This window comes from Heterocephalus glaber, unplaced genomic scaffold (assembly GCF_053883595.1).
Source record: "Heterocephalus glaber isolate CG9 unplaced genomic scaffold, H.glaber_assembly_v1.0 deba00001481, whole genome shotgun sequence".
Classification (NCBI taxonomy): domain Eukaryota; kingdom Metazoa; phylum Chordata; class Mammalia; order Rodentia; family Bathyergidae; genus Heterocephalus; species Heterocephalus glaber.
This window is the reverse complement of record NW_028258317.1, coordinates 6,522,689-6,550,429: the sequence shown is the minus strand read 5'-3', so window position 1 is coordinate 6,550,429 and position 27,741 is coordinate 6,522,689. Positions and strand designations below refer to the sequence as shown.

The 27,741-nt window shown below is 39.4% G+C and overlaps 1 protein-coding gene across 2 annotated transcripts in view; it reads left to right on the top strand.

Moving 5' to 3' along the window:
* Positions 1-27,741, top strand: part of Slc44a1 (solute carrier family 44 member 1) — a 487,317-nt gene that overhangs the window by 19,783 nt on the left and 439,793 nt on the right. Inside the window, exons 1-2 of one of the 2 annotated variants that reach the window (XM_087184209.1) lie at positions 11,073-11,234; positions 14,294-14,381. The exons of the other annotated variant lie outside the window; for it this stretch is intronic. The gene's annotated coding sequence lies outside the window, so the exon portion shown is untranslated. Of the gene's footprint in view, positions 1-11,072; positions 11,235-14,293; positions 14,382-27,741 lie in introns of those variants that run through there. 2 annotated transcript variants of the gene reach the window in all.

Genomic DNA, 27,741 nt, shown 5'->3' with positions numbered 1-27,741 from the left:
CTCTTTCCACCCAGCACTTTTCTCACAGCATAATTATCTACTTTAAAACATGTGTGCATATTGACTCTTGTCCAGTGAAAAGATAGACTCTAATTCCCTTTCCCTTAAATATAAGTGGGAAGTCACTGGGGAATAAAATGCAGCAGAAGTGGTGCTGTATGACTTCTTTTTGTTTCTTCTTTTTGGTACTGGGGATCAAACTCTGGACCTTATGCTTGAGAGGCAGGCACCGGAACCACTGAGCTAAATCCCTGGCCCTTCTTTTTGTTTCTTATTTTTTGTTTTTGCAGTGCTGAGGGTTGAACCCAGGGCCTCACACATGCTAGGCCTTTCATAGCCCTTTCAGTGATCTGTGCTGAGCTACACCCCCAGCCCTACTGTGTGACTTCTTAAACCAGGTCAGAATAGTCCATGCAACTTCTACTGGTTTCTCTTGAGATACTTGTCTCAAAATAAATAATTAAAAGGTCCTGGGGATGTAGCTCAATATGAAGCCCCTGGGTTCAGTCCTCAGTACCTCAAAAGCAAATAAAAGGTGGTATATATGATCACATACATTATATAATATCTGATAAAAATAATAAATGAGTATGTTACTGGTTTATGTATTTACTATACTTTGCATCACTATATTAGAGTTTCTCATTCTACTTATGAAAAAGTTTACTGTAAAATACTCTGCCACATTACATCATCTGCACCAGCATCAGATGCCTCATAGTTGCCATATTTCCCTCGTTTGCCTCTCTCTCTGCCATGCTAGGGCTCAAACCCAGGGCCTCATGCTTGTGAGGCAAGCTCTCTACTACTGAGCTACACTGCGAGCCTTTTTTATTATATTTTGAGACAAGGTCTCCCTAAATCGTCCAAGCTAGCCTTAAACTTACCATCTTCCTATCTCAGCCTCCCTAGCTGGAATTACAGGCACGTACCACCACACCAAGTTAACCACAACGCTTGATTGCCTCTAGAGGCCACATCAAAGTCTTGACCCATGCCACCTCTGTGTGTGTAAGTGTACTCTGTGATGTGACCAAATTGCCTAACGATGCATTTCTTAGAACCTATTTCCATTGGTAAGCCATGCATGACTATGTGTACCTATCTTCAGCTCACTGGGTTAATGAGATTCTTTGGTTTTCCATAACCAAATTTTGTTCTGGACCTAATTAGTAGTCTATTTTAATTCCTTTCTCACATACTCAGGGAACATTTGGAAAGCCTGTATGTGTCAGCCACTGTGTTAGACACATGAGAAACAAAACCAGTAGAGCAAAGTTCTTGCCCCCAGGAAGTTTGAAAATGTTAAACATCAGAGGGAAAAATCTTAGGATGATTTTAGAAGAAAGTACATAGGACCTTTGCTGATTTGGTATCTCAATAAATCATAGAATAAATAGATTTCATACCCTTTAATGGACATATAAGTATACAACAAAAATACTTTTTTGTCCACAGTCCCCTATCCTCCTGTAAGGGCCAAGGGCATGGTTAAATGCTGAGCAGTAGCAATACCACAACTTCAAGTTTAATTTGGATAAGAATAATGAAGAAATAAAACAGAAGCAGAGCTGCTCTGATGGAAGTATGAGTAAAGGACTCCAGACACCTTCTGATTTCTTCTTCCCTCTCACATATGCAATCCCTAAGAAAGCTTTGCAAATGCCCTGGGGGTTCCACAAGGCACTGTTTGCAAACTATGTGCTGAGCACTGTCCAAAATTCCCTCTCGTTCTGGAAATCTTTCTAGCTGTTTAGTTGCTTCACTGATCACTGAGTAACTCTGGATTTATGTACAGCCTGTGCTTATTCAACTTGTGTCTCCAATTCTGACCACAAGGACTGCCCCAAAGTAAGTGACAAGAATAGAAATAGAATGAATGAAAATATATGCCAGAAAACAAACACTCCCCCGGGGAGAAGCCACTTTGGGACAATGACAGCAGGAACATATGTTCTGATCATCTCCTCACTACTGACTTTGCTGGACATGCACACGTACACATGAGCGCACAGGTACGCGCACACATACCACATGCACACAAATGCATTCTCACGAACACACATACACATGCTGCTTTTTCTAGGCAAAAGTAGCAGCTGTAGTGTACAGTACAGTAGGAGGGGAGTGTCCATCTGATGAGATACTTTTCTATTATTCAGCATCCATTTTATACAGTTGACTTTCATGTGAAATTGAATAAAACGTCATCTTCTTTTCTCAAACTAACAACTCTCCCCATCTTACACTTGCACATTTTTTAATAATACAAGCTTAAGATTGTACATTTAGGGCCAGGGATTTAGCTCAGCAGTTCCACCACCTGTCTCGCAAGCATGAAAAAAAAAAAAAAAGATTGTACATTTATTTAACTTTACTAAAAATTATTTATTATTTTTGGATGGTGTTCCAACCTGCTATTTTTCTTCTTCTTTAAAAAAACTTGGTTTTGATATACATTATATACAGTATCTCCCAAAAATATTGTATAAGGACATGTATAATTTTCATTTGAGTTATAGATAAAACCAGCCCATTAGCCACTTGCTTAACTAGCAACCCACTATACATTACCATTCCATTGAGGAGTTTTCTCTATTTTGTCTCTAAAGAAATACTTTAACCTGCCTAAAATCAAGACACACCTGATTTTAGGGAAGTTTTTCTTTTTGATCAGCATTGACCCTATGATAAAAGGAAACAAGGTTAGTTTGGCATGGCTTGCTTTTAGTAAACCCACACTGTTTTCCTTGCTACATGCTTGCAAACCATCTGTTCATCCTCTGATGCCAAGGGCTGAACATCAAATTCATCAGATTTGCAAATTTACTTTTAAGGGCCTTACAAATTAGATTTACTGTGTGTAGAACCAAATTTATTTTTATTTTTGTTAATGAAGCATAGTTCATTTGAGTAAGACTTAGAATATAATACATTAAGAAATAAAAATCCACATTTATGGTTTGGCAGGGCTTTGATTCTACTGCAACTGAAGAGTTGAGAAAATATGAGGACCTCAGCTATATGTTGACCCTGTGTCACTATGCCATCACATCCATTGCTGTGTTTATGTGGTGCTTCCCTTGGTGCCTTATGCTGCTATGTCCAATACTGGTGATAAGCACAACGGCAGAATCCAAATCATCAGGCATATTACTGATTTGAGGCAAATGACTTAATAATTGGAAGAAAAGGAAAGCGACTTCTATAGTATATGTCTCACCAAGTTCATATGCTGGAAACTTAATCCCCAGCACAAGTGCTGAGAGATGGGGCTGCCTTCGTAATTGGATTAATGCCACCACGGAGTGGATGGGTTGGGTATCTTAGGAGTGGGCTCCTGGTAAAAGGGTGGATTCTGTCTTATGTGCACTTAGTTGCCATTCTGCCATGTTAAGATGCTGCAGAAAGGCCCTCCTCACCACGTGCTGGCTCCATGCTCTTGGACTTCACAGCCTCCAAAACTGTGAGGTTCTATTGTTTATAAATTACGCAGGCTGTGGGATTCTGTTGCAGCAGAAAACAAATTAAGACAGGCACATGTTAGAAAGGAAATAACTGTCGCCATAGCACCAGCCAAATATCAACTGCCCTAGTCAAGTATGGATACCCAATAAACACTACCAGACGGGGGACTGCCTATATTTTACCCCTGCCTCATCTCTTATGTTTTGTAAGTTCAATTCCTTATTTCATGGAATGGAACAAACTAAGCCCACTTCCCAAATCCTTTAGATAAAAAATAGCCAAAGAAGACTCAAGACAAAATCTAACTCTTCTATCCTTCTTTTTTTATATTTAATGTGCCCCAGGTCTGGAAGACAGGAGCAGAAAGAGTCTTGGGAAGTGAGATAGCTAACTTGCTGTACTAGAGCCCATCTGTCTGCCCCACAGAAACAGGCTATTGAACCTGTGTGTATCCAAACAGTCTGAAAAACATTGGGTTTCATTTGCATGCCTTATAGTTTTGTGTTTCAGGAATTTTAAGTCCTTTATGTAGGAAGCTGACCTTCACAAATGATGACTTTGGAGTTTTTTCCTAATTTGTGTATGCCTAGCTGTGTTCCCCCACCCTTCTTGTCTGCTGTCTTTCAAAAAAAATTCCTAATAGAACCCTATGGAATGAGTTTTTCTCTCTGGTTCAGATTATATTTATAAAAGTTGCTAGGAAGACACAGCACTGCCTCTCCCCCAGACAGAATATCATAGAGAAGTCTCTTCAGCACAGCCAGTCACTGTCACCACTCCTCAGGAAGCAACCATAGTTACCCCTTTGATTTTTTAAACAACCAAACTTGACCACCCCAAAAAACAAAAACTGAAGTTGCTTCAATCAGGAAATATATTTTGGGAAGCATTCAGGAGACATACTGTGTATAACTTTGTAAGTTACTTAAATAAGATCTCAGGAAATGGAGCTGTGAGGTTTTTGTTTGTTTTCTGACTTTTGTTTTAAATTTCCTAACCAAAAAGTCACCGTGGTACTGTGTGATTCTATCTTCATGTTGTCATGGGAAAGGCAATGAAAAATGGAGAATGAATCAATGGTTTCTAGGCCTTTAAAGGTGATAAGCAGAGTTAGTTGACTACAAAGGACAGCACAGGGCTCTCTTGGGTGTGATAGAACTATTCTGCGACTTAAATTTGGTGGTGCTTATATGATACTATATGTTTTTCAAAATCCATGGAACTTTACATAAAGGAATAGATTTTCCTATAATAAATGTTTAAATAAACAAGGTAAAATTTTAAATTGTGGTGTGATGGAGGAAAAAGAGTAATGTACCTAAGTCACACTGCTGCCCCCATTCTCCTTCCTAGCACTGCAAGAAAGTTTTCTGTTTTTCTTTTATTCTTATTACTAGAAATCTCTGTACAATCACTCTACAATATGTACCTACCTTAGGGAGTAGAACATGTAGGGAGGAAATGTCAGGTGTCTGGTGTTTCAATGTCTATGGGACCTTCGTAGAAGATTCCAGAACACAGAAGCTAACTGCACCATTGCCCTTCTCAGCTGAATGCTCCTCCTGCCATCTTCCCCACTGGTAGTTTGCACCTCCTCAAGCCATCATATTGTAACAGATTTTACTAAAGCTTTAATGCATTTATTATCCAAATATTTCATAATAAAGAAAATTAACAATTATGTTTAGATGCATGAAATGAATTCAATAATCAAGCACTTAAGAGAGCAACATATGGTTCTGTGATTGGATTCAGTAGTATAAAGATATCTGTAGTGAATTGCCCTATACATATCCTCTGCAGCTCTCACCTCTGTCTGTGTCCTTTATAAGCAGATCTTATGAAGAGTAGGTGTCTCCAACAGTAGGTCAAGAGAAATTTTCCTGTCATGGAAGTCATACATAATATTATTATGCACTGAAGTGCTCTTTGTGTGTTTTTTTTGGTGTATTTTCGTTTTTGTTTTGAGACAGGGTCTTGCTATGTAGTCCAGGCTTGCCTTGAACTCACTATGGAGGCTTGGTTGGCCTCAAACTCCTGGCAATCCTCCTGCCTCAGTCTCCCAAGTGTTGGGATTACAGGCATATGCCACCATGCCTGAATTAAAGCACTCAATGTTATAAAAATATTTATGTTTTCCAAGATCTGTTAATGCTTTATTCCCAGCATTTGTATAAGATTATTTTCAGGGGTTTTTTTCCACACCCTATTTCCAGCTCAAGTTGAAGGTAGTAAGGCATCAGGTGCCTTTTACTACGACCCTCACCACATGCACATGCCTCCCAAAGCAACCCTCAAATATATGCTGTGTGAGTCATCATGACTCTTAGTAACAGGTGCCTGACTTCCTATTTTTACTAAGTAGAAAGCTTCACCTAACCACTTCTCCAAGTCATTCTCTGTCATGGATTGTGCCTAGGTGTCCCCCTAAAGCCTCATATGGTCATAGATGGGGCTTTTCAGAGGTGGCTGGATCTAGACTGTGTGATGCTGGGATTAAGTGTGTGATGTTGGGATCAAGGGTGTGTGATTACTAAATGAGTTCACTGATTGATTTGGCATAGTGCTGGGTAGGATTAAGGGTACCCCACCCTGGTTGTGAGTGCTACTCGTTCTAAGGGCAGGTAGCCTGGGTAAAATATAAGGAAGAGAAAGAGGGATAATGTCATTGCTGGTTGCTTGCTGCTTACTACTTTGCTGTTTTTCTGCCTTCTGCCTGCTATGAACTTTATCTCCCCTGCAATGCCTGTCTGCCATACCACCCTGCCTTAGAGCCAGCTGATTATGGACTGAAACCTCTACAAACTGTGAGCCTAAGTAAACCTCCTTTAACTTGAGGTGTTGGGTATTTTGAGAAAAGTAATTACAACATTTTCCCTACCTGATTGCAGTCTGAAACCCCTGCCTTAGAAACATACTGGTCAAGAAATAAGCATCCTGCTCTTTAAATTGATAACCATCACTCTTTTCATTCTTTTTCCCTTTTTTGCAGAAATGGAACCCTTTATGCTAAACTGTGTTGGGCATAGGTCTGTTAATCAAGGCATTTTTTCTAAGTTGCTGCTATTTATTACAATGGCATAATAGAATTTTATCATGTTTATACAGGTGAATGTTTTTTGGCTTTACTTCTTATGGGAATAAGCCCTATAAAATGAATTCAAGTGTGTGTGTAGGTGGGTGTTATTCTCAGGTGGTAGTGCCATGATAACTTTGTATGCTGGAGCTCTACACTGTGACCTAAACATGAAGAACAATTTTCCTTTCTCATGGCACAACTCAATTGAAACAGACTGTATCTAACTTTGCCTCATAAAAAACAGCATGTTTACACCAGCTGAGAAGGTAGAAAGCCAATTGTATACAACAAATACTATAGGCTGTATTGGCCAAGGATGATATCTTTTAAAACCCTATTTATGAGAGGCTTAATAGACTACTGAGCAAATGTGGGAGCCTGATTAACTAACTTTGCTTCCTGATAAATGAAAACGCATTTCAAGGCTATACACATCACTTGAGAATCCAGGAGGACCTGTGATTCAAGGTATAAAGTTGGGATGAAAACAAGTTACCAAGTCCTCTGTGTGTTATGAAGACAAAAATCAGATTCATTTTCCAATAGCCAACTATAACAATGTCAGTGTGCTACCAAATAATAAGAAAGCAAAGATTAAAACTTCAGCAGGATTAGATCTTCACACTGAAGTATACTTAATAAAGCAAAATATGCTCTCTGCAGGTGGACTTCTTACAGTCCCAATCCTTAAATTAATTAAAAATAATGCACATTTTTAAAAACTGAAAACTGGTTCTAGGAGGGAAAAAAGACTGTCAAGAACTTGTATAAACCGCCAACTCACCACTGTCTGGAACTCCAACAGAATGATCTGTTCATTTTGAAGGGAAGGGAAAGTACTCAAGAGCTTAAAATTGCATCTTCTATCAGCATCCACTACAGATAAGTAGTAGACAGCCATACACTTAGCCTGTATCTGCTGTGCTCCTAGAGCAAGGATCTTGGCAAGATTTAGGCTCCCTGGTGCCAGCTCACCACGTTATCTGCACTAGTCCTACTTGGTTGCCAGGTTGTGGAAACAGAAAACAGGGCAGATAGCAGGCAGCAAGATTCTACATGCCTTACTCCGCCATGCCAAGGAGATTTTGTAGAGGGTGATGGCTCCTTGGATTATACAGCTTCAGTTCCCCAAACAGCACAGTCCTTTTCTTTTCTTCCCTTTTTAACAGTTAATCTCAAGAAATCAAGAAATAAAACATTGCAAACACATTTGAAATTTCTCCTAATATTTTTCCTTTCTTCTCCTTGAATGTTTATTAATCCCATTGTTTATACTTTCTCTATAGATGAAAGTATCTGTGATGAATGACTAGCATTATTTTATATATTTCAAACTTTATGTAAGTGGTATCATACTGGTGCTGCATACATCAATGTGTAACTTGCTATTTTTGCACAAATTGTTTCTGAGATTTATACATGTTGATAATGTAGTTCTTATTCATTCATTTTCACTGCAGTCTAGCATTCCACTGAGTGAATTAGTCACCCATTCTTCTGTCGAAGGACATTTTCATTATTTCCTACTTGGACTCTCATCATTTATGAATATGTCTTATTGTGTCCCTTTATACATAGGTACAAGAGCATTTCTGGAACATATATGCCCAGAGTGGATTTGTTCCATAATCTAGACTTTCATGGTATTGCCAAACTGAGCTGATTCACACAAACATCAACAGTATCAGTGTTTCTGTTGCTCAACATCTTTGACAATCTCTGTATTATTGGATTTTAAAATTTTTTCCAATCAGACAAATGTGAAACAATGATTTTTTGTTGTTTTAACTAGCATTTCTCTGATATCAGTGAGATTGAGCATCTTCTTGCCACTCTTAGCCATATAATTCCCTTCTCTCTGGAAATTGCCAAGTCGTATCTGTTTCGATCTATATTGGATTATTATTTTGCACCATTCACGTTTTTTTATTGATTTGCAGTAGTCCAGCATTCTGCATACTAACCCATTGTCTCTTTGAGTTCTCAGTGCCTGCCCAAACCATGCTTTGCCTTTTCACTCTCGTTTTTAGTTTTCTAACACAAGGAAGTTTTGCTGAGTGCTTGTTTTAAATATAGTCACTCTCATCTATCTTTTCCTTCACAGTTTGAACTTTATGTAGATTATTTAAGAAATCCTTCTCCCTACCAACTTCCTAAAGACAATAGCTTTTAGAGATTTGCTTTTCACATGTAAGTCTCTAATTCAAATAGAATTTATTAATTTATTCATGTTTGTGTGGGGGTTTTTCATGTATTTAATTATTCTAAGCACCGCTAAACAGTCAATTTTCTCCCAAAGATCTGTCACGTAGCGAGTTCTCCTAAATTCTAGTCTTTATTTGCCTATTCTAGCCATAATCCCACAGTGTCTTCTTACTACAGTGTTGATATATACTATCTTGATGTCTAAAGGGAAAACCTTTGATATCTCAGAGGGGATCCACATTATTCTTTTGAAAGTATGTTATTACAGAGCCATTGCTCTTCCACATAAATTTTTAAATAAGCTTGTCAAGACATTACCCCACCCACCCACCCACACACAACTGACAATTTGGTTCAGGTTGTAGGAAATATATAGTTGTTTGTTTGGTTTGGTTTTTGGTTTTTTCACAGTAATAGGAATTGAACCTAGGGCTTTTGAACTGAGCTACATTCCCGGGGCCTTTAGTTACTTGCTTACTATTTTTAAACAGGGTCTCAGGCTCTCGATATGTTGCTAAGTTTCCCAGGCAGGGCTCAAACTCGCCATCTCCTTGCCCCAGCCTCCCAGAGTGCTGGGATTATAGGTGTGCACCACCATGCCCAGCTATCAAATGCATAGATCTGAGAGGATTTATAACTTTACAAAGCAACGACTTTTCATCCATTAATGTTATGCAGTCATCAATTTAAATGTTTTCTCAATGATTTTTAGTTAAGTTTCATACTTTTCTCTATAAAAATTTTATGTCTTTTAGATTCTAGGTTCCTGACTTTTTTGATACTACTGTAAGTGGTATCTTTTGTCAAATTAATGTTTTTCCTTTGCCGCTGGTGATAGAAATTGTTGATTGTTGCATTTTGCACTTCTCTCCAGCTCTCCTCTCTTAAAAGTGTTACTGATCATAAGTTTTCTTGACATTTCTTGTACACAATAACATTCTTTTTTCTTATGCTTTTTTTGTCTTGCTGTGCGAGCTAGGACTTGATAAACTGAATGATTAATAGAAAAATTGACAGCCAGAAAACTTTTTCTGTTCATGTCTATGAAGAGAACATTTGAGAATTTTGGAAACTCCAAGTATCACTAAATATCATGATACTGCTTTCCCTATTTAATGTTTCAGAATGTATGGAGGGTTTGTTCAGAGCACATTAGCAGCTCCAGTCATCTCTAAAATCACTATACATCAACCGTTATTTCTATTTTCCACCATGCTTATTGCTGAGCTCCTTCATACCAAGAACAAATAAAATATACATCTTAATAAATTTTGACAGTTGAACAATTTCATATTATCCACAATAAACAGAATGAATGCACACATAGCCATAAAACTCAGCAGACTGAAACAAGTCCACTAACAAAGGAAAAAAACAACTTTAAAACTATTTCTTATTCTGAAATGATTCCTCTTGAGGCTCTTAAAATTTATTTTAAAGAAAAGAGAAAGAGGAAGAAGAAGGACAGGAGGAGAAGGGGAAGGGGGCAAGAGAAGTTCATTGTTAGCATGTGGAGGTTCCTTATCAGTTGTTGTGTGATATCAGGCTTAGGAGCTGGAGTAGGAAGAGTTGAGAAGTTCTAACATTTTAGTGTGTCAAGCCAGTAGCATCTGAAATCAGTTCTTATCACATTAACTAGCCTGGTCCAGAGATCCACTATACTCCTTAAGGACCAATGGCAGTATTCTAGAAGGTAAGACACATCCTGTTCAAAGATCATGTTACAATTTGGAACAGATTTTAAAATCTGCCCTTTAAAATGGGATTTCAAGTGTGATGCATTTCAATATTTCATTACAAAATTTGAAAATTAGAAAATTAAAGCACAAAATTTATCAAATCACACTTTCACTTTTTCAGGACGATTCACTGCAAGATTTCTTTAAAGACTTCCCTTCGTGTATTGTGTTGAGTCTAGAGAAAAATAAGTGACAATCAACATCACCCACTCACATCCTCGAACAAGGCAAAAATTAAAGTAGGCTTGATATGGTAGGGGAAATCATTATTTTACAAAAGTTTACAGGCGATTTTCAGGTTCTCACTTTGCTTAATCCACAACGCAGAATTGGTGAAGCCTGGGAAACGAGCTGCTGAGAGGAAAAGAGGCCTCTAAACCCGCTTGGGTATTTTTTGGATGGGGCTGTCCGCTAGCTCGGGTGCAGCAGGCCCAGTGCTGGTCCTGGGCGTCGGCTCCAACCCGAGCGCAGAACGCGCAGCCCTTAGGTAGCCGCTTTAAGCCACCCGGGAATCGGGCCGCCCACCCGGAGTCGGCGGGCATGGGCCTCTCGGGAGTTGTAGTTCCTGGGCCCAGCGCTTCTGGAGTGGGTTCCTCCAGACTTCGATTGCTGCTCAGCAGCCTGCGGACTCCAAAGCTGCTACGGATCGAGCACCCAGCACTCCTGGCCATAAAGGGAGCGGTGTTTCCTATAACCTTCGGATCGGGCCTGCTGATGTTCAGAGCTTGAACGCGGTGCAAGCGGTGCGCATGCGCGGGTGTCAGTTCAGGAAAGCGGGTGTAGGTAGGGCCTGAGGTTCAAGTTTGCGGTGGTGTGGCTTGTGGACTGTGGTAGCCCGTAGGAAGCTGGGGGTAGCGAACCATAATGAGGGATTTTTCTTGGTGCCCCATCCTGCTTTTCAGAACCCCCCAAACTCTTGTCTTTCCCCCAATTTGCAGAATTGCAACTTTTCTCCCCCCACTACTGTCTCTCCCGGGGAAGTTTCTCCCTTCTGTATTGTGAAATCCGCCAGAGCTTTTGAGCCAAGACCTTTCAGCCTGCCTGGAATTCAAGCTGTCCCCTCCGTGTCAAATCCAGGTCATGGGAGGCAGCAAAAGGCTTCAGGGCAGACCCTACTAAGCAGTGCCCTGCCGGCTCTAAATTTATGGTCACCTTGCAGAGCTAGGATCATGCTGGCGATGGATTGGAAGGATGGATGGATGGATGGTTTGATAGTTTAGTTAAATGTCCTTAAGTCTGCAGAGATCTTCAATAGTTTCCTTTGCTCTAGGAGGTGGCATAATTAAACTCAATGCCAAGTGAGAAAGTGGGAATGTAATCAATGATAGAGCTCCAGGACTGAAACCTACAAGAGCTCTAAGTGCTGCTTTTCCCATCACTTCACAGATGTCTCAGAAGGAGCCAAAGGAGATGGCCAGCTGCACCCAATCCTAACTGGCTTCCCTAAGGGTCAGCCCTTACTACAGCCACCCTTAAATTAGTGAACAGTTGTCCTTCAGTGGGTAATCCCTCAGCAACCACAGATATCTGCCTAGAGAAATGTTTTAAGATTGAGCAAATACATTGCACTGAGCCCTGGAAAAATATACATCAGATAATAGCTTAAGGAGCAACTTTCTCCCAAAGATTGCAGGTGGAACCATAGTGCCCTGTATTTCTCAACCAGTCATACATTGCTGTGTTTGCTTGTCTGCCTTTCTTGAGAGGCTTGGTGCACTGTTTTTTTTTTGTTCTCCATTTTATTGATGATGTTACCATAAATGTCAAATAGGCATATAAATGATGAAATGCAGGAATCTGGTCTCTGCCCTTCAGAGCTATACCCCATGTCTATTGGGGGAAGTAGAGATGAAACAGAAGTTCAGATTTATACAAAGCTTGGCAACAAGAACTTCCTGGAGAGGTCTCAGAAACCTATATGGAAAGGCAGTATCTGCTAAGAAGGTGTCTTGGATGCATTTTGGGATTGTGCCTGTTTGCACTAGCAGATAAGAAATTATCAGAACAAAGCTACCACATGAGCTTTGCCTGAGAGGAAAAGAGGCTGATTATTCAACAGTCAGCCACAACTAGCACATAAATACTCCCCTGTTCCAGGTGGTCATCTGCAGAAGCTGTGCTGTGCAGGGACCCGGGCTTTCTTCAAATATTTTTGGAATGCTTTCTGTGGAAATGCTTTTTGAACGTACAGTACATTCTTTTGAACCTCTTCAATATGGGAACATTTTGTTCCTCCAAGGATTTGCTATTTGAGGACAGCCAGAAGTCATTTGGATGCAGGTCTGGAGGACAAGGAAGGCAATCATGCCACATAATTGTTCCTGTTGAAATTTAGAGGGAGATATTTGCTAACCAAAGGCAGGAGTTCACATCCTGAAGGAATGTGAAAGTCTTGCAGCTATGTGTAGTTTCCTCAGGGATCATACTTTTCACTTTTTTTAGTTTCTCCAAGGATTCTGTGATTCAAAAAAGATTAACAACCACTGCAATAGACTTATGACATCACTTTTTTTCATGGCTTGTAAACTGGCTGTGGAGGAAAATCACATGTTAGGAGAGAGAGGGGGCAGGGCACAGCTTTGCCTATAATTTGATGTTTGGTCTCAGTGGGTTCCAGAGCTCATGGAGCCTTCATGTCCTCATATGCGAAATGGAGGGTACAACTGAGCAAGTGTGTGTACAGTGCTATCTTGGACTCCATGAAGTTCCAACAGAGGAAGGTCAGAAATGTTTTTGAAAAACATTTTGGAAAAACATCCTTGGACTAAGCATGTAGTCCAACCTTCTTCCCAGGTTACTCTTAATGACAGTCTTAATTTGGGTATGTGTTAGGGCTAGTGACCTTGTTTAAAGAAATCAGCCTCCTGGTGTCAGAACTAGGTATCTGGAGGCATCTAACAGGCCAAGTCAGAGAAGGAAGGTAGGGGGTCAGAAACCAGAGACTTACCCAGAATAGCACCTATAGTTGGGGAAGAAGAGGGAATCTGGAAAGAAACAAGAGAGTACTGGAGTATCCATACTGCCAAGGTCAGGAACCATCTGCTCAGGGAGGCAATACAAGAAGCCAGAAGCAAGGACTGTGCTTAAGAATGATGGTTCCAGAGGAGAATTCAATCTCTAGAAGGGCTGGTTGGAGTAAACAGAATTCAAGCAACAGAACCATTTGCCTGAGATTGAATAGCGGGGAGCAGGCTTCCCACTCTAGGTACTAAGATGCAGGATGACTTCAGATGAGGCCGGAAGCTGTGTCATTGAGATTTGTCCCAGAACCAGCAGCTAAAGACTGTGACTCTGGCCATGGTAGAAGGAGATCCATGGAGCTATTTGGAGTCAGCAAGAAGCCACTAAGAGTAACCACCAGCTGTTGCTCCATCTTCCTCCCCCCATCACTCCTTGGGAGTTTAAATAATTTTTCTAGTGATAACACACCAGGCATTAGCATATTTGTTCTGTTGATAAATATGTGAGTTTTTAACATGTCTGCTTTTGAAATAGAATGACTCAGGAAATATTGACCAATGGGTACTGAGTTACAGTTAGATGGGAGCAAGCAGTTCTGGTGTGCTCTTGCACAGTAGGGTGGCTATAAGTAACAGTAACATCCTGTACATTTCCAAAAGCTGGGAAGGATTTCAGAAATTTTCACCATGAAGTAATGATAAATAGTTGAGGAGACAAATATGTTTAACCTGATTTAAACATCATGCAACGTATATATATATATATGGAAATATAACATGGTACCTCATTAACATGTGACATTTTATGTTTTTATGTATCAGGGTTTTTTTTTTTAAAACAGGGTCTCCCTGTGTAGTTCAGGCTGCTTTGGACTCATCAGCCTCCCGAGTGCTGGGATTACAGGCAAGCACCACCACACCCAGCCATGTGTAAGTTTAAAAGAAAAAAATGAATCACTTAGATCATTGATATTTGAGTGCCTTCTGTTTTTATTCTTATTTAAAATCACCTTTCTATCTACTTTCTCCAGAGTTGGTAAATTTTCATGAATATAGGGCCAATGTCAATGTAGTTTGCTTTAGCCATCTCCAATACCAACCATTGTGTTTTGAGTATAAAAGCATTCATGATATGATACAGTATTTTTTTTTTAAATCTGTGAAAAACAAGGTGCACATTTTGGGCTACATTTTCACATCCAAGCCTGCCAGAGTGAGTCATAGTTTGTGAACCATAATTAATACTAAACTCTTCCTACTAAAAGGTTTTCAATTCTAAACTTTTTCAGGGTTGCTCAGATAAAATGCCTACCTGTGCTCTTTCCTCTGTCCCTCCCCTTCCTTTCCTATTCCTTTTCTTCCCTTTTTCCCTTCCTAGTCATATGAGGGGGAAGAGAAGAAAAACAGTGCATAATGGTGCTCTCCATCGAGCTTGTAGACTTGAGATAAACACTTCCCACTTAAGGAAGTAAATGACTAAGTGCTTAGTCAGGTGCTAGAAGATAAAATCCTACAGGAGATAGAAGTGAAAGGTGAGAATCATCAGTCCCTGTTTTTCATGTACTACAGGAGAGAAATAATTTTCACTCCTCAGAAACGCTCGTGTGAGGATTCTCCCCACCCAAAGGGAGGGGTGATTAGCCTGACCAGTAAACTTGCCTCTGGCTTTTCTCTTTATGTATTCTTTATGGGGCCAGCCTATCCACAGGTCACCTGCATTCTTTCTGTCTTGTGGTCAGCATTGCCAAGAAGGCTTTGCCTTGCATAGGGAAGCCAGCAGTTTTGCTGGGTAATCAAAGATTGAGAAGGGTTTTCAGAAAGCCCATTTGGCTATAGGTCAGGCCACGCTGTGCAGTTCAGCTTTATCAATATGGAAAGCTGATATTTTGATCTCCATTGGTCTGCCTCCTGGCCTCTTTTCTGAGTTGGTTCCAAGATCAGAAGAAGAAAACAAGAATGTTCCTCTTGGCCTCCTCTGGCCCCACACAGGGCAAAAGGCCTTGGTGTGGGTGAGTCTGGAAGGAGGAGCTGGGACTGGTGGTTGATACTAAATGTGAGTTTGGGGATGATTTCTACCTTTGAGCTATGTAACAGCTATCACTAATCTGGAGGATTTACAAACAAGTTGGGTCTCCTAATCTCAAAATCTCTGAATACCCAAGACCTGCCCTTGAAGAGAAGGAAGGAGTAGATGGAGGATACATCCTCTACATTCAATTGTACAGTGGGTACTGTGAGTAGAAACGGGCCAAATATGGAGTGAGCTGGAATTTACAGACAACAAAGGCTACTTCTGCTGCTCCCTGACTATATGGACATGGCCTTGTGCCTCTATTTTAACTCATGATGTTTTCTTTTTGGAATTCCTTCTCTTCATAATTTTCACCCATAAAATTCAAGAAGAGGGACAGTTTCACTAAGGAATGCTGTTTCTTCTTAATTGAATGCTTTTATCTTTTATCTCCTAAGAAGATCCTACACATCATTTAACACTCATGGAAACTTGGTCCACTGTGAACTTTCCCAAACATTCCCTGCACATTCTCTTATGCTCATTTGTTCACCTGTTCCTCTGAATGGTTGCTGCACTGCGACATTCCATTCTTTTAGCTACAGGACTTAGAAACTCTCCATCATTCGGGCTCTATCTCCAGTGCATTTCTACTCTTATTTCTTATTCCAGCTACATCGTACAACTTGCCTCTGACACTCTCCTATTCATTTGTTAGAATTACCTGGAAACCTGCTTCTTCCTCTCATACTGCCTCTATTGTGTTCCCTTAAGAAGGCTGTCTGACACCAGAAAGAGTTCATTGCCCCTTCACTCTCCACCTTATGATTCAAAAGCTTTGAAACTTACCTATCCTGGCACCAGGATAGGAATTCCATCTCTTGAACTCAGATATGTGATCTTTTACCACAGGAACATTTTTTCTTTTCACTCTTGAGTTTAGAACTTGGTAAACAACCTAAAAATGTTGAATAAATTCATGAATAGGTTACATGGTTACTTTACATATATGTCCATCCTACTTTATTATTACGCCTTAGAGGTTAGGGATATTGGCTTATTGATATCGTATTCCTAATAGCTGCTTTAGTGCCTAGTATATAACAGTCACCCAATAAATATTTGTACTGAATGAATAAATGGATTGTGGGGGTCTCCTTGAAGAGAGATGGGGACTTGAAGACTGTGTGCGATGAGAAGAAAAGAGGGACACAGGGGACCCAGAGCCGTAGGTGACTAAGGACATTTATTCTTTGAAGCGAATACATTTTATACTGTTCTCAACAGGCAGATAAGCAAGCAAGCAGACGCAGCTGCAAGGCTAAAATGGTTGCTGGGAACCGATCCTGCTCTAGGCAGATGTTTAAAAAACACTGCAGCCTTGCTAATGATTTATAGATAGGCTCTTCCCTGCTTCCTCAGGCAGCAGAGAGTGTCTCAAGGGCCTGTGTCCCCTCCATTCCAATTCTCATCATGCTGATCCCAGGAAACTGAGCTTCCTTGTCCTGGCATGCCAAGGACCTGGGAGTCAGTCACGTGATCATCAGGAGGAGAACAGCACGTCCCGAGACGACCTCTCACAATGGATGAATGAATGAAGCCTTTTTGCCATCTCCAACTTAACATATCCTTTCCCTCCTTTGAAACATCAAGCACCATCCCTGTGTTTCTCCTGTGGCATCTTCTCTAGTTTACACTCATCTCATTCTCTCATGCCTCCTCGTTGACAGTCTGCCACTCTGACAGAAGTTGGACCTCACTTCCCTTGGTAACCCCGAGAGTCTACACCTGAAACCACAGTGTCAGGCTGATCATGGACGCTCAGGATTGAACTTTTCTGAGAAAGATGTACGTGTCCATCATGCAGAGTCCTGTTGCAGCAAAGAGACATCCAAGTACATGAACTATACACATTGAATCTCTTAAAACATCACTATGTTTCATACATGCTTAATGTTGCCAACTCTGGGATGAAAGGCAGAATTGAAAAGATCGTGTTATTTCATATTTGTGTTAGCTGTACCAGTGGGTGCCCAATAAATATCATCTCCATATTAATAAAGGCTACAGAGCCCACCAAAAAAAATGGATGAGTCCAACAATACTAAAGAGCAGCCAAAAGATGAAAATCACTTTAGCCTTTAAAGAAAGGCAGCTCAGTGAATTCCTCCTTTAGGAATTAAAAAAAAATTTTCTCCAGAAAAGATCAAGTGTAAACATATATTTTTCAGCTTCAAAATGTGAAGGTCCCTCTAATTTGGCTACTGATAGAGAAGCACAACCTTCAAGATTAAGATGTCTTAACTATTATGGAAATTTTTCATGTTTCCTTTTTGCCTGAGCAATCATTCACTCCACTTCCTTCCTCTCCTTTTCTTTTTCCTTTCCGTTTCCTCCTTTTATTCAGCATATCTTTATTGAGCATTAACTATGTATTAGATACTCATTCTTTTAAGTGCCTTAGTCTCATAATATTTCATATCCTTGGTGACAAGTGTGATATAGATATTAGTATTTTCCCCTAAAATGTGACAAAATCCAGTGAATACTTTGATCATATTTGAATCCAAGTTTCACAAACTCCAAAGCTATAGCAGTGAGCAAAATGAACATAGTCCCTATCCTTATGTTTTTTTATAGTGAAGTAGGAGAAAGATCCAGTAAAGAAATAATTTCACAGAAAATCTAGTTACACAGTGTGATCATGAAAGCAAAAGTGTGTACAACTGGATTATTCCCTTTGTGTAGATGGCCAGGAAAGGCTTTGCAAAGAAAATCACAGGTAAATTGAGTTCTGAAGGGGAAGTAGGAATTGACTAGGTAAAACTGGGAGTAGAAAGTGCTTAGGCAAATGACATAGCCCATGCAAAGACTTGAGGCAAGGAGCCTGGGGTATTTTAGGAACACAAAGATGGCAGGAAAAGGACAGAAAGATGAGGGATGAGGTTGGAGTGTTGGTTGGAGGATAGCGCCCATGGGTGCGCTAGACTCTTGTCAAGGTGTTATCTTTGTCTTTACCAAGAGTGACTGGACACAGCGGATGGGTTTTACACTGAGGTGGTGTAACTGCATTTTGTTTTAAAAACAATGGCCCTGACGGCATGATGAGGACTAGATGAAAGAAGAGTAGGAGTGGAATTAGGGAGACTGATTAGTAAATAGCTGGAATAGATCCAGAAATGATGGTAGCGTAATAAAGTAGTAATAGGCAGGGAGATGGATGGGAGCCATAAATACACAGAAGGTTACAATAACAAGATTTCATATTTGCTTCAAAAGGGTAAAAATAGCGAGTTTCTAGATTTGCAAAACTGAATAGAGTATGGTCCATTTACTGACATACGAGTAGGGTTGAAGAGAAGATTGGGAATTTAAAAGCTCTTTATAGCAATTTTTTGTATTTCAAATAATAACGACCATGCTAGGCACCATGCCTGGTGATTTACATTCAGTATCATGGAAGCCTTCTTCTCTGTGGTAGAGGCTGGCAGCCGACTGATTCCTATACTACCAACTCAATTAATTTTAAAAGATTGTTATTTTTTCTGTTCTCTATGATAATCTCAAGGACACATTGTTTATTACCTAGGTACAACCCAATGGCATATGAACACTTGAAGCTCTTAAGTAATGTTTCCAGTTCTCCCAATTATTTTTATGACTCACTGAGTAACTCCCATAGGGTTATCCTTCTCTCTATACTCTACCTACTTCATGGTAGCAGGTTTAACAGGTTTATCTAGGCATCTTCCCCCTCATCTTTCTTGGGCAGTTTAAAGTTTTCTTGATTAGCCCAGGTGGTCATGGGACAAGTGTGTTCTCACACTGTTCATGGAGGATGTTTATCTTTTTTGATCAATTATCCCAAATCTTGGATCCCATTGAGCATTACAGTTGTATTCCTTCTTGTCTTCACTTACCTTGCTAAGGGACTGCAGAAGTTCACTTACTGTCATAGAAATCCATCTTCTAATTCTCACCTTGCATTTCAGAGTCCTTATCAGAAAGAGTATGGCATCATTTCCATCTTCTCCTTATTCTAGACTGCTTCCTCTATTTCTGAGGCCTTTATGTTATTCACATTTTTTAATAAGAGAACACTGGAAATTTTAACATATGAAGTCCAATTTAATTCCAGCCACACCTTCCTAGTCCCTTTTCTAATGCCTGGCATATAAATATTTGTTGAATTAATGAATGAAGTTTGTAGCCAGGAAAGTAAGGATGCTTTACTAAGAGAAAGCTCAAGCCTATTTATCCTGCACCAATGTACCTTGGGATTATGTAACTTGTTTTTTATTTTTACAGACATTTATAGTTAAGAGTTTGCCTTAAGACTAAAACGTATAATAGATAATGTGAAATAGGAAGAAAAGGGGAAAAGGGGAAGGGGAAGTGGGAGGAGTAGGGGAAAGGAAAGAAGGGAATGGAATTAAGATGAGAAAATGAAAAAATGGAAACAAAGTCTTTGTAAATAGGGAGAGATGGAGGGGTGGAAGGGAGGGCAGGAGAAGGGGGTAAAAATAAGAAAGAGAGATTATGTAAGGGTGCAAATTTCCAGTGATGAATGTCATTATATTGTATACCTAAAATGTACCAATAAAAAATTTTAAAAAAAAAAGAGCTTGCCTTAAGTCTGAGGAGAGACAGACTTCCGGGAGATAACTTTTGTAATTCCAGTTGTATGCAGTACAGTTATATTTTGTTCGGTAGAATTATTAACTTGCTATTGTCTTTATTTGGAAATTAAATATGATTTAAGGAGATGTACTTGGGTGTGAAGTTGAGAAGGTCATCATTGGGATGTGGAGATTAGGGTGGGGTGTCAATTTGATTTTTCTTTGGGACCTACCAGAAAATTGGTGAAGCACATTTCTGGGTGTATGTAGATGGATCATGGAGGTATGGCCTTGGGGTCCATGCTGGTCCATAAACCCTTCCTCTCTGGCACTGCCTCCCCGCTCTGCTTCCCAGCTACCATGAACTAAGCAACTTTACTCCACTGTACCCTTCCACCCTGAGGTTTTTGCCTTGGAGCCTGCCGACTATGTTCTGAATTCCCTGAAATCATGAGCTAAATGAAACTTGTCCTCCTTTAAGTTGTGAGTGCTAAGTATTGTTTCCAACAATGGGTAAGATGACTAATATAACAACGCCCTAATTTTTCAACTAATAAATCTTAATTTTAAGAATGTTTTCATAAATAATAGCCCATCTATAAACTGTAAATACCAATTTAACCATTTGTTTAGAATATAATTGAGTCTATATAAATGGCTGTACTACTAAGTATTAACCTGAAACTCTTAAGTAAATTATTATTATTATTATTATTATTTAAATTGTAGGTAACATTATACCAAAACACCATAAAAAGTAACAATTAAATATGAAAAATTAAAATTACTTATTTTTTCATGGTGCCTCTGAAACACAAATCTAGATTTTCAGCTTTGACTACCTATTGAATATAGCTAGATAATGATTAATATCAATGTCTTTTCAAAGTTGCATTGGACAGCATGTTTTGGCTTAGATGGTGCCTTATTATTGTTTTGTGCATTTTGATAGTTCTTCATATTTGCAAAATGCATGCCAATCGTATTCATTAGTACTTCTGCAAAGCCCTCCTGTGAGGTATCTCAGCATTACTGAAGCCAAGCATAAAAATAAGTATGCACTTATCAGGAAGATGCTGATAGAATCCAAATGAATTGTCAATGAACAAATAATGCACAATATTCAAAATGGTAGTTTCTCCAAATACATTTCAGCAGAGCTATCAAAACCTCTTTCCATATCATTTGAATTTCCAACCTTAGAAATGAACCCTAATTTCCAATGAAATAAGCGAATATCATATGAATTTTTACTTTCAATGTTAAGGTATATACTGCCATTTAAATTTGAAGTACATAGAAGTCTAAGTTTATGAAGGCAGTGTTTAAATCAGTGTTGCACATATGATAACTCATTTGGATTCTTAGAAAAATTTTCTAAAAGTCATATTAAGTTAAAAATCAAATTCTCTTATGGCAGAGAATCAGAATCACTCAATTATATGGATTTTGAATGGCCTCAAATTGCCCATGCTCTATCATTAAATTTTAGTTACTTAGCCCAAAACATTCACTTATTATCATGTATATTCAGACCTGACCAGTCTAAAAACCTGTTCTAAGGGAATAGAGTCCAGTCCACTCAAAGATTTATTCAAACAAAAGTAAGTGACATTGTTGGTATTGGTTAAATTATATTTAGCTTTAGGGAACAGATGCTCACCATGGATTCTTAATTAAATGCAAACTTCATTCTCTCAAGGTAGCACTCAAGTTGATATGGATGCTCCACAACTCCATCTCTCAAAGTCTCCCTATACTGTAGAATTAACTCTGTCCTTTTTCTTTTCCCAATTTCATGCTGAAGTCCTAAACCCCTTGTATTTTAGAATGTGAATGTACTTGCAGATCGGTCCTTTAAAGAGGTAATTAAGTTAAAATGAGTCTATTCGGGTCCCTAGTCACCCTGCACTTTTGTCCTTATAGAAGAGTAGATGACGCTGAGAAAGACACAAGAGAAAAGTGTGGAATCTGCAAGCCAAGGAGAGAGGGCTCAGAAGAAATCAAATTGACTTACACATTGATCTTGGACTTTCAGTCTCCATAACCCCATTCTGCGGTATTTGTTAAGTCAGCCCCAGCAAAGGAATGCAACCTGTCTTTTCTGTCTCAATAGATTCAATATGTGGTGCTAGTCTTATGGTTCCAGATTGGGGTAAGGCTCCTACCTTGAGCCTCCCATGCTTCTTTCAGAGAAAAAGAAGAAATATGTTAAGAAAGGTGAGCACACAGGCACCAAGACAAGAAGACTTTTCAGTCACTTTGCAGAGCTTATTTACAAAGTTCTTCACCCAGAAACCTTGGAGTGAGGCCTTTTTCCTTTGAGCCCCCCCCCCAACCCGCTGGACATTGTCATCCCAAGCAAAACTAAACTTCCAGTAATAATGAAAAAAGGGTAATAGATGATATTGTGTAGACAGCTAACAATATCTACTATATCAGTTGTTTTAAATGTAAGTTATAGGGATGAAATAAGGTGTGGTAAAAGAAAGAATATGCCAGTTGGTGACTAGAATAATGAGAAGAAGAGTTGATGCTGGGGAATGTTGCAGAAGTCATTAGCCTTCAGGCAGTGCAGGCTGGTGAGAAAGCAAAGAACTCAGACTCTGTGATCCTGGCTTCAAGTTCTGCTTCTTCCATTTTCCTCCTGATTGTCTTTGGGCAATGCACTTCATGTATTCCTAGAAATTAGGATAGTCAGACTTTTTGTGTATGTGTTGTTTCTCAAGGTTTTTACAAGATTTTCAGGTGGAATTATTTTATAGTGACTTGTGACTTGTATAATTTGTGATGAAGGTGGTAAACTTTATGTCAAGTATATTCACCCTCCTCCCCGTATATAGGGAGCTACATTTTAAGGTTTATTCCAGCATTATTTATAATTGCAAACTTCAGGGGGAAAATATCTAAATGTTCATCAACAGAAGAATAGGTAAATTTTGGCTTATTCACAGAGTGTGTGATAACTTATTACCTCTCAAGAGTTGCATGAAATTTGGCAAAGATAGGTGGTAGTAAAATATTTGTTATGCTACTCATTTTGTTTTGCTCTAGGATTAAAATATTTCATAATTTTATAACTTAGCAAAAAAAAAAAGCTTTTAGTGATATTTCTCAATATTTGGCAAAAGACGAGCTGTATCTGTATGTTAAATATGGATTCCTGGGGCCACTCCCAGACCTAGGCCCAGAGAGGCTTCTATTTGTGTGTCAAACTAGGTCACCAAGTGGTTCCTAAAAGCCCACTGACATAGGCTGGGCAGGAGAAAATTGTTTAGTGGAAATAAGTACTGCCCGCTAACTGATTGCAAAACTGGAGCTCCTGTTTAGTGGAAATAAAATGATAAAACATCTGTGCTAGGAAAATGATTCCTGTAGAATCTGAGGGAAGGCTGAAACTCTCACAAGCCTCAGAGGCTAAGGTGGAACCCTCCAGCCACTGCCACCGGACACAGACATAGAAAGGAATCTTTTCATAAGTAGCCTCTATTAGTTAGGATTAAACTGTGAGAAACTAGAACCCCAAATATCAGCGGCCTGAACACTTAAGCCGTGCATTTCCCTCTCATGTGAAAGAAATTTGGAGGTACATATGCAGGTGCTATGGTTTAAACACTCCCACCAGAACTCATTTTGCAATTTAATCTCCTTTGTGAAGTATTAAGAAGGTAGAAATTTGATCTACCTATGGTTTTGTGAGTGGAACTTTGGGGGATAACTGAGGTTAAATGAGGTCATCAGGGTGTGGCCCTACTCCTTGGCTTTATAAGAAGAGGAGAGACTTGAATAAGGTGGTCAGTCTATCTTGCCATGCAATGTTCTGTGTCTCCTTGGGACTCTGCAGAGTCCCCACCAGCAAGAAGGACCGCACAGATACTGCCTCTTATCTTACTCTCCCAGTCTTCTGAATTATGAGCCAAATAAATCTATATTCTCTACAAATTGCTCAGTCTGGGGTATTCCGTTATGGCAACAGAAGAAAGACTAAGACATCAGGTTTCTTCCACACTGTTGCTCTACATGCCACACCTACCTCACAGCCTAAAAAGACTGTTGATCGTCAGACACCATGACTCCATTGCAATCCACAGGAAGGAGGAAAAGAAAAGAATTAGGGCCTATGCTCTCCCTGTATGGATACTTCCTAAAAATGTCACACACTATTTCTGCTTACATTTAGAATGGATTCACATGGCCATAGCTAGCTAGAAGGGAGACAGAATATTGTGTCTTTATTCCAGTGGTGATGCAGACACCTAAAGGGGGAAGGGGCTCTATTACCATGGATAAAAGGGTAGAATTAGGCTATACACACAGGGGCAAGAGGTGAAAAACCTATAAATGCCTAAAATCCCAGCACTCTGGGAGGCTGAGACAGAAGGATCACAAGTTAGAGCCCAGCCTGGGGAATTTAGTGACTTAGCGAGACCTTGTCTCAAAGAGAAAAAAAGTGTGGGTGAGGATGTAGCTCAGTGCCAAGGCCTTAGGTTCAATCCCAATACTGCAAAACAAACAAACAAACAAACAAACTGTAAACGCCCTTTGAAAAGGAAAACTTCTAGGAAGACCACAGGATCAATATGGTGGTGATTAGGTGATTGCTGGGGTAGCACATAGGCTAGATTTCCCTTCTCAGAGTGTGGTCCTGAAGCCAGGGGCATGGTAATCCACTGGAAGCTGGTGAGAAATGCAGAATGAGGCCCAAATCTAGTCCCGTTGATGCAGAAGTTGCATTTTAATAAGAACCCCAGTGTAAGCTAGAGGACTTCAGAGAAGAGAAAGGGAAGAGATTGAGGATTTGTCGCACCAGCTGGAGGTGTGGTGGTATTCCAGAGAGAGTGCCATCTGGGGACTGTGTGCCCATAAACTCCCTGGGGAAGTGGATGCCAACGGAGGCAGGCCAAAGAGCTAACTGTTCAGACTTGACACAAGGACAAGGGTGGAAGAAATTGCCAACAGAGGAGAACAAGGAACAGGAGGAGGCATAAAGGCACTGGAGAAATTTGGAAAGAAGGTGGCCTTGAAAACAAATTTTCAACCAGTATCAGTGAAATACAGACTCAACTACCCTCTATTGTGGACCAAGTGGTTCTCAATGTTCATAATAACCTTGAGTGGGAGGAACTAAAATTTCCTTTTCAAGTAATGAAACTGAACTTCGGAATTGTTGACTTGCCAAGATCACCTACTAAATGTTGGCATAGCTCACAGTAGTGTTTTGTAGAAATTGACCAGTTTCCAAAGCATCAGCCTATGCATTATCTAACTCAATCCTCCCAATTACTCTATGAAAGAAACAAAGAGTACCTGTTATTTCAATTTTTCAATTAAGGAATTCCAGAATTTTTGGCTCTCTGTCAAACTTTTTTAATATAGGATCTCACTACATAGTTTAGGCTGTCCTTGAACTTACTATGTAGCCCAGGGCTGGCCTCAAACTCACAGTGATCCTCCTGCCTCAGCCTCCCAAGTGCTGGAATTATAGGCAAGTGCCACCACAGTCGGCTGTCCAGTGTTGTTTTGTTTTGTTTTGTGCTTCTTATTATTTCCTGATTTTCTGAAATTATCGTGATGACAGTGAAAAGGAGTTGGGAGTGCAGGGCTCACCAGACCTGAATTTAACTGTGTTGGTGCCCAGGGATGGGCATGAAATAAGATCCTCCATGGTAATTGATAATGCTATTAGAATCACAATTCTTGGTTTTGTTCAAGAAAGCAATATTTATGAAAGTAATTTATTACAATAAGGAATACATAAGCCAAATAGAAAAGGGAAGTTGTTTTTTTTTTCAACTAACAACTTCAACTTTTAATAATGGAAATCATTTTGCCATTCAAGAAACAGTTTTAGGGGAGAAAAATCTTCCCTATAGAAATAAAACATCAAAATTATAAATATTATAACTTTTTAACCTCTGCAATTTAAAATGCTCCCCTGTAATACTACTCCTTCATTTAACACCTTTCCTGTGCCATCACATTTTGAAGAGAAAACAGTATTACAGCAAAGCTTAATTTTAATTTAACACAAGGATTTGTACAATGATTTTTTAATAAAATACCTTTGGCCTTAGGGGCCTTTTTCCTCCTTTTACACATTAAAAATGCTGCTGCAGTAACCAGTGTTTGGGAAAGAACATCAGTCTTCAAGAACTATGAACTGACAAGGTTTCAATACAGTAAAGCTTCCGAATTGCAACTTGTAGTGCACATGACAGTGAGAGAGGTTCTGGAAAAATATAGATGAGGATGCCTATTCTAGACAATCAATCTACTTCAAGTAAAAAAAAAAAATTCACAGATACCCAACAGCTACTACTTTAGGTTCTAACAGTGTCTTAATCTGAGAAGCAAATGCTTCACAAACTATAAGTTTACTGGGACAAGTAATTAAAAGACCAGGTGGTTGATAATAGTATACTCAAACCCAAGCTATAGTATGAATAGTAAAACTAGTATAAAAGTCATAAAGGCAGTCCCTGAACAATAAAGGTAAAGTGTTGGATGACAATGTCGCTAAAACCTCATTAATGCACTAAATAGAAGTCACATGCAAAATTAAACAAGATGTGCCATACATATTTTATAGCTAGGTCTACTCTTTCTTCCCCCCATAGAAAAGGGAAGTTTTAAGATGTGTTAGAAAACAGGAAGGAGCTTTAAATAATGCTCAGGCATGAAGTTTAGACTTAGACAGCTGAGCTCACTTGCCAACCTTAATACTCAGAAAATGGTGCTGTTGGGATAAGGGGTTAGCATCTTTTCACCTCCCATCCCTTCTCTTTAAGGCTGATGCTTCATTGGGTAATGGTATAAGGATTGAGTGAGATAAAGTATACGAGATACTAGCCCAATGTCCAGAACAAAACAAATGTTCAAGAATTATAGCTATTACTAAATTGGTTATGGATGTAAGGATAGAGTTGGTGGAAGTCAAAACAGCAACAGGTTCAATAATAAAACAACCTATATTAACAACCTTGATGTTTAGCAGTTTATAGACCTTATGGGTATTAACTTTAAGAAGGCTAATCCTTCCTCTGGCCCACAATCTTTGCACATGATTATGCCTTTTGATAATGCTACATTCATGACTTACGTCTTCAACTCATGAACCTTAAAATTCCTGTATTTCTCGTAAATGTATCTAGGAACTCTGAATCTAATAAAGGAGTCCAAAGCAAATAGTTATTTCTCTTTGTCTTTAATTTTTATGAAGTGAAAGAGATAAAAGGAAATACTCTGATGAACTCTTACTGTCTCATTTATGAGAAACTTTGGCACAATTTGTGAAGGTGACAGATGTTGTGCTTCCTAGAACCTTTTTGTTCCACTCCAAAAATCTGTACTTTCTTTTAGTATATTGATTTCTTGTTATAGAGGGAGAACGGCTATTAAGTATCTTTACTTGGGAGCTTGGCGGTATTGAAATGTGACAGGGAAAATACAACAGTACTTAAAGGAGAGTTGATGGGATGAGAGGAGGGGGCCCAAGAGAAGGTAATCTGTATCTGGGAAATGATTTATAATTTGACTAAAAGACAGGGAAAATTGCCAGAGGAGGAAAAGGGGGAGCAAATAAAAAAAGCATCTAATAAGGAGGAAACCCTTTGATAGAAGAACAAGATGCTCTAATAGATGAGAAAGCACTTTCCCCAGT